Source organism: Chanodichthys erythropterus, chromosome 3 (genome assembly GCF_024489055.1).
Source record: "Chanodichthys erythropterus isolate Z2021 chromosome 3, ASM2448905v1, whole genome shotgun sequence".
Taxonomy (NCBI): Eukaryota; Metazoa; Chordata; class Actinopteri; order Cypriniformes; family Xenocyprididae; genus Chanodichthys; species Chanodichthys erythropterus.
This window is the reverse complement of record NC_090223.1, coordinates 9,710,631-9,718,942: the sequence shown is the minus strand read 5'-3', so window position 1 is coordinate 9,718,942 and position 8,312 is coordinate 9,710,631.

The following is an 8,312-nucleotide window of genomic DNA, read 5'->3' as shown; positions in this document are numbered from 1 at the left end:
CGTTTCCATGGTAACTTTCTCCGCTCCAGTTCAAATGCGACTCGAATGACCACGCGCACGCACGCATTAAAACACGTAAAAGTCACGCAGCATTTACATTGTAGATTTGAAGCATTATATTACTGTTACGTGTGGTTGTAGGGACAAGCACAACGACGATGAAGATGACGAATATAACAATACTTTAATTCCAAACAGAGAGACAGCATACACACGTGTTGATACAAACGAGAACAGACGATGAGTGAGGGCAAACACAGGGTATAAATACAAGAGACTAACAAAGGAACTAAACAAGGTGATGGGATAATGAACGAGACACAGGTGGATCAAATGAACTAATCAGACAGACTGGGGAAAAACTAGGTCACAGGACACAGTACATGTAACATATCGCCCCCCTCCGGGTAGGCGCGGCCTCGCGCCGTATGGAGTCCAACAAAGGAGGGGGGGGGCGGGGGCCCTGGAGGAGGGCGAAGGGCAAAGGAAAAAATAAACAAAAGTCCATAGAAAACCAAAATAGTCCAAGGGGGAGTGGAGGGTGGGAGGAGCCAATGGGAAGCCTGGAGCAGGAGGAGCCAGATGTTGGTCCAGAGACCAACCATGAAGAGGCCCCAGGGTGGCGTCGAGGACAGGAAAAACCATTGTGGGGAGATGAGAGGCGCCACCCTGGGGATGGCCGATGGAGAAGCCACCGATGATGGTGATCCAGGTGGAGTTGGAATGCCGGAGAGCCCAACCGACACTGCTGGATCTGGAGACCGAGCTGGAGCCGGGGCGACGAGCATCCGAGGTGGACTCTGGGAACCTGAAGACTGAGATGGAGGCGGTGCGACCGAGGACGAAGGAGGAGACGGGGGGGAAGGAGGAGCCAGGCGAAACCGTAGGTGCAGGCTGGACGACGTCTGACCAAGTTGGAGCCTGTGGGACGAGGGAGCCCGGTGGAGTCTTGAGGCTAAGGGTATCCGGTGGAGCCGAGGGAGGGAGGAGCCACGGCGACGGCGAAGCGTCGACAGGCCGTGGTGGAGTGTTGGACTCGAAGGCTGGAGGCGGAGCCAGGAGAACCTCAGTCCACGGTGACACTGGTGGCCTGAAGCATCGAGTCGGATCCATGCGTTTACGTGATGGAGTTGATGAGAGGCTGAAGGGTACCAGGGGAGGCAGAGATGAGATGGTTTGAGGAGGCGGGAGAGGGAGGTTGGGAGGGAACACAGTGCTGGACAGAACCAGCAGGGGCACGGACAGTTCTGAGCTGGACGGGACCAGCGGGGACACACACAGTTCTGAGCTGGACGGGACCAGCAGGGACACAAGACAAGGGAAATTTACCTCCTCAAACACATCCAATAAATCCAGAAAGATTTCTGTAGACATGATGATTCCATCCACCGTGGTGATGTTGTGGTTGGGGCTCTCTTCCCAGCCCTCGAACTCCACTAACACTCCCTCGACAGCACACGATGTAACGGGCTCACACACCTGGTCAGACACACCTAGCGGTTCACACCCCGGGGTGACGACTCCTTCCGTCCTCTCTTCAGGTTCGGTCTCGTTCGTCCCAGCAGGTTGATCTCCGCGGTCTGTGGTGGGCTCTCGTTTCTCCATCGTGCACGTCGATGGCGGATGGTTGGTCTCTGGATGTGGAGTGGTGCTGGTGTCGTCCTCAGCAGGGACTATGGTGAACGGAGAGTTGTTTACCAGCACCCACTCCACGTATGCGGCGAAATCCTCAGTTGGACCGCCCGCTGGAATGCGTGCCTTGGACCGCTCGCTCAGGCCAGTACGATAGTAAATACAGAGCGAGCGGTCCGGGATGTGAGTCAGGCATGCAAGCTGGAGAAAGTCACTGGTGTGCTGTTCCAGCGAGCGGTCTCCCTGCTCCAGGCAGAGGAGCTGGACTGCGGGTAGAGCCATGAAGGAAAAACAAAAAATAAAAACTGAAGTAAAACGCCGCAAAAGAAACTGTTTTTGGTCCGTTCTTCTGTTACGTGTGGTTGTAGGGACAAGCACAACGACGATGAAGATGACGAATATAACAATACTTTAATTCCAAACAGAGAGAGACAGCATACACACGTGTTGATACAAACGAGAACAGACGATGAGTGAGGGCAAACACAGGGTATAAATACAAGAGACTAACAAAGGAACTAAACAAGGTGATGGGATAATGAACGAGACACAGGTGGATCAAATGAACTAATCAGACAGACTGGGGAAAAACTAGGTCACAGGACACAGTACATGTAACAATTACATACTGATTATGGAGTGAATTAATTGATAATTTTGGGTGCCGTCCCTAAAAAACATTGTTAGCTGGGACAGTCACTGATTGTATGAATTTATGAATAAAATAATTACCAAATTCAGTTAATTTTAATAGATTAAACAAAAAAGAGAATGTGGCAAAACGTTATACAGCTTTAAAAACTATATATTGACTTTGGTGATTTCTTCATTCTTTTTTGTTTGTATATTTTGATTGTTTAATCCATTAAAATTAATTTTAATCCATTACTGAATTTGGTAATTATTTAATTATATAAAATTAAAATACTAATACAATAAAATAACAAACATTAACAGGGAGAGGCCATATATTTTTTTAAAAACAATAAATAAGTTTTGTTTAATCCATTACAATTTACTGAATTTGGTAATTATTTAATTATATAAAATTAAAATACTAATGGAATAAAATAACAAACATTAATAGGCCAGAGCATAATATATGTTTTAAAACAATAAATAAGTTGTAATTATGTATTATGTTATATTAAAATATATTGCATTTAAGTAATTTCATGACAAATGCAAATCAGTTTGCTATATAGTTAAAAGATGACCCACTTTGAAAAGTTCTAAGACCCCATGTCCCAGGCCCTGATCTATCCACTCTCAATACACAACCTAACCTTCTCTCCAGGTTTGTAATGGCAATATCGTACGCAAAATGAGGCCAGCACTTATGGCCCATAGTGGGCCGAATGTGCCTAATTTGCCATTTGTCAACCACAATCGGGCCAGATCCACACAACCAAAGCCTGGCCAAATCTGGCAATCATTACTGGGCCAGAGCTGGCTCACTTCTGGCATGCCGGTGCCAGTACACAGCCGGGTGAGCCGACACTCAGCCGCAATTGGCCCGATTCCGCTGGCTACCTGGGGACGAGCTGGAGATAGAGCTTTGACTGAAGACACTCGCCTATGCCTGGCCGATCCTTATTAGATGTTACAGATATGAGGCAGACGTTCCGCTCTGCGGCCGACGTCGGCCACATGTGTGCTATCTGGGAAAGCTATGGTCATCTAGGAGTAGGCCTAACTGATTACTATTAACAGAAAAGAATAAACTTTGATCAGGCGTATGTCACACACGTTAATATCCGTCCACACTAACGTTAGGCCTACGTGATATAGCCGTTTCTCATCACGACTGATTTGGTAGTTAGCAAATGTAATAATCAAACACAAAACTTAAAATGTGCACCGTAAGTCTTCGAGACTCATCGAGCTGCATCTCTGACGGATCCGTGATCATGTCTCCTTCCGGCGGCCAAACATAGTGTACTACTGTATGTGTTTCATGTTATCCTTTATTCATTAATTCTGTGTTATGAGTTTATTCCATGCCCATTCACTGATTGTGTGAGGATGTAGGACGCAGTGATTATGTAGTTGTGTGAACTTGAATGTATATAAGTTTACATACATGGCATGAATGAAATCGGAGTATTTACATAACCAGCACATCATTCAAAACTGTTTTGTGTGAGTGTGAGACTGTATGCATGTGTAACGTTACATAATTTGTATTCATCAGTGTTGAAACTGATTCAAGTAAAAACGGTGAAGATCGAAGCATAGCGTGTGTAAGTTTATTCATTATAATCATTTACAGACGTATTACAATGTTGAACTCCCATCATATCGCCAGGATGATAATCCTCCAGTCTAAAATGAACGCGTTTTTCGACGCAGATGCAGAAGTGAAGTCCCGTCTCTTCACCTGCACAAAACACACCCCAGCACGGAAGATAACAGCGTAGTTTTTCTTGTTAGTAAACCTCTGTACTCGATATCCTGACAGGCTGAAGTTTGTGCAACCTCCACAAACACAATTATTTACCATTACGATGGTAAATAGAATACAAAAACTACCGAAAACACACTGATTCACGCCGCTGTTCCTAAATACCAAATTCTGCACTGAATCAACACAGAGCTCGGCGAACATCTCCCTGTAGTGACCTAAAATGACGCGACGCTGAAAAAAAAAGCGGTTTTTACAGAGACCGTCACTTTATCTACTAAATTAATGCCCTTATGTCCTGCAAAACATTTTTAAACCCTGCAGTACCTTTTTATATGGTATTTTTGTACAAGTTTATATATTCATCTCGAAAAAAATGTTAAACCTGCAATATGCACTTTAAATATGCAGCTCTACTCACTGTTTATCTGATTTTACACAATTATTCTGTTAGTCTTGAAAAATAAATACATGCAAACACAGTTAAAAACTATTTCAGGTGTCTTGATTTAGCTTCACATGAGCACCAAGACTGATATAACCTCTGAGAATAACAGATCCATAATATCCCACTGACAATAACATGCTCTGCTTTTAACATATTAAACCACTTCGTTTTGTTTCTGGATTTACTTACATTTAATCATTTAGCAGACACTTTTATCCATATAATAAATACTAGAGAAACTACCAGGCCATTCAAAAGAAAAAATATTAGGAAAAACTATTGGTGTAATATTCAGTGAATTCACATTTAAACTTTAAAAATATCTTTTAAAAGCTGATAAACACTGATCTCATTTCGGTTGTGGCTGAAAACACTCTGTTAAACAGTTCGAAGAAGATGGTGACCACTGGAGTGGAAAAAATGAGTGTGAAATGAGAAGAAAAATAAACTGACCACACGGTCTCAAAAATAAATGTGTGAACTTGAGTCATTTCTTCAGTTTATATTCCTCTCTGCTCTTACTGTGATCTTTATCTCTCATCATGACTATATTTGAGCACATTTGTTCACACATGTCGGTTGAATCCACAGATGTTTGGCCTGATCAAGTGTTTCTACATTCATCTTTCTGCTGTTAAACTCAGATTCAGTTGATCTGTCCACACAAACCACACTAAACCAAACCACAGATGTCAGGTGTGTCTTTCAACAACTCACAGCAAAACAACCACAGATGAGTTCAGTGCAGCGATCTGAGTGATTTACATCAACTAAACATGCATTTTTGAGCAAATATAATAGTAAGTGATCAATTGAGAGTCGATGAGAGAAAAGAACTGTGAGTGTAGAGACACTTTAACCTTTAAACACACTGTGGTTTAATACGCTTCTGCTAAAACAAACGTTCATAAACAGTTTCAGACGTCACTGATGCCTTCAGGAGCCACAAGTGTCAAAAAGGAGGCGATGTTTGTGTGTATTTGCATGTGAATGTGTGTGAGAGAGATGAAGTGTGAAAACCAGCAGAAATACAGTGCACGAGAAAATTATTTTTAATATTGAGCAATGACCACCAATGAAAATTCAACCTTCAGAATATATATATATATATATATATATATATATATATATATATATATATATAATATATATTAGTGGTGGGCATAGATTATTTTTTTTAATCTAGATTAATCTAACTGTAATCTTGAAATTAATCTAGATTAAAATGGCTCATTTGAATTCTGCCGAAAACATTCAGAATATGTGTGTTACCCAAATAATGACTAAAAGTAATCCGCCATTTTGTCAGACAAAGCAGTCAGAGTTAGAAGATTAACCTCGGTGGAGTTAAACTTGAAAAATTGTGTATATTGACTGTTACAGATCCCTTGTCTTCCTGGACTCCATATCCCATGATCCTCCTGTTTCATCACCTGCACTCACTTCCCTCGTCAGCTCCTCATAATCACTCTTCACCTGCACCTGGACTCTATTGTCAGTACTCCCCATATATTGCACTCACTCCCTTCACTCTTCGTCCGTTCTCTGTTTAGTTAAGATGTATGTTTGGTGATCTCTGCCTTCTGTTTAATAAATGTATTGTACGTATTGTGGAAATCCGTATCAGCCTCATCTCTACACCAGCATCCGTAACATTGACGTCTTTCCACGTTTTAAACAACATTGATTCTCATGTTCATTCATGTAAGAGATGATTGGTTTACTAGCCTCTTGAGCTGAGGCGCTACAGCAATCTGTCACGACCATGGTCACGACACATTAAAGAGCAACAAAACGGTCTTTATTGTTTGAATTTCTTTAAAAAAAACTACATAGTTTTAAAGCTGGGACTTTGTTTAATATCATAAGTAACCTGCTCTGTCTTGTCTGTCGACGTGTTGTCCTCAAAGTTGATGTTAGAAGCAGGAAAAATGGGCAAGCGTGAGGATTTGAGTGAGTTTGACAAGGACCAGATTGTGATCAGAGATCAGAGCATCTTCAAAACTGCAGCTCTTGTGGGGTTTTCCCGAGGTCCAAGGAAGGAACAGTGGTGAACCGGCGACAGGGTCATGGGTGGCCAAGACTCATTGATGCATGTGGGGGGCGAAGGCTGACCCGTGTGGTCCGATCCAACAGACGAGCTCCTGTAGCTCAAATTGCTCAAGAAGTTAATGCTGGTTCTGATAGAAAGGTGTCAGAATACACAGAGCATCACAGTTTGTTGTGTATGGAGCTGCATAGCCACAGACCAGTCAGGGTGACCATGCTGACCCCTGTCCACCGCCGAAAGAGCCAACAGTGACACATGAGCATCAGAACTGGACCACAGAGCAATGGAAGAAGGTGGCCTGGTCTGATGAATCACATTATCTTCTACATCACGTGGATGGCCGGGTGTGTGTGCGTCTCTTACCTGGGGAACACATGGCACCAGGATGCACTATGGGAAGAAGGCAAGCCGGCGGAGGCAGTGTGATGCTTTGGGCAATGTTCTGCTGGGAAACCTTGGGTCCTGCCATCCATGTGGATGTTACTTTGACACGTACCACCTACCTAAGCATTGTTGAGACCATGTTTCATGGAAACGGTATTCCCTGGTGTCTGTGGCCTCTTCCAGCAGGATAATGCTCCTGCCACAAAGCAGAAATGGTTCAGGAATGGTTTGAGGAGCACAACAGTGAGTTTGAGGTGTTGACTTGGCCTCCAAATTCCCCAGATCTCAATCCAATCGAGCATCTGTGGGATGTGCTGAACAAACTAATCCGATCCATGAAGTCTCCACCTCACAACTTACAGGACTTAAAGGATCTGCTGCTAACATCTTGGTGCAGATCCCACAGCACACCTTCAGGGGTCTAGAGGAGTACATGCCTCGACGGGTCAGAGCTGTTCAAAAGAGGGACCAACACAATATTAGGAAGGTGCTCATAATATTATGCTTATAGTGTAAGGGTCCCCAGAAGGCCAGAGAATTTGCTCATTGGTAAATCGTTGGCTCCTTAACGTTGGTCCTGCATGGGCAGCCCTCACTGAACCCCGGGAATCCCTCACTGGACCCTCAATATTAATCTACAACAATAAATCTGGCAGCACAGGGTGCCAAACATTTACCATTAATGAAAATAACAGTTAATGATCGTTAAAAAAGAAATGGTCAATGACTGCAGGGGCGTCTGCCACTCAAACACTCCCTAAATCACACTCTGTAAAATATAAATCTCTCTGATTCTGACCATTGAATCATCAATAAAGCGATCAACTTCATCTAACCAGAGTTACTCTTGCAGTTTTTTTTAATCTAAAGTGTTTCAGAAACACACAGTTACAGCAGCCAGAGAAACACTAAAGTTAGGAGGTCAAGGGTCAAGAGCCCAACTAAAGCAAACACAGACCTCCATAACGGTGACTTCAACTGTGATTTTCAATAAAACATCAACATCTAAAAGTTTAGTATGAAAGAAATAGTCATACTGGATTGTAGTAAGTGAAGATGTTGAGATCTAGACAGATCTGTTAGTTTTTAATGTTCTGCTGCTGGTCATGTGACTGTTTTTAGCTTATTTAAATAAGGAGATTTTACTTTATTCCAGTCATTTGACCATTTTATCATCTAACTGTTTTGTTATTGTATTAATTACAGATTATTTTTGTAATTTTTAAAGTTGCTCTGGGCCCGATTGGGCTGATCCACACTAGGCCATAATGGGGTAATGTGGGCAGTTCTCTGGTGTGGGCTGATCACAGAGAGGCCGCAGAGAGCCCAAAGCTGTAGGCCTCGCCTGGGAAAGCCTGTACTGGGCCTGTTTAGGTTTGATGTGGGCTGGACCT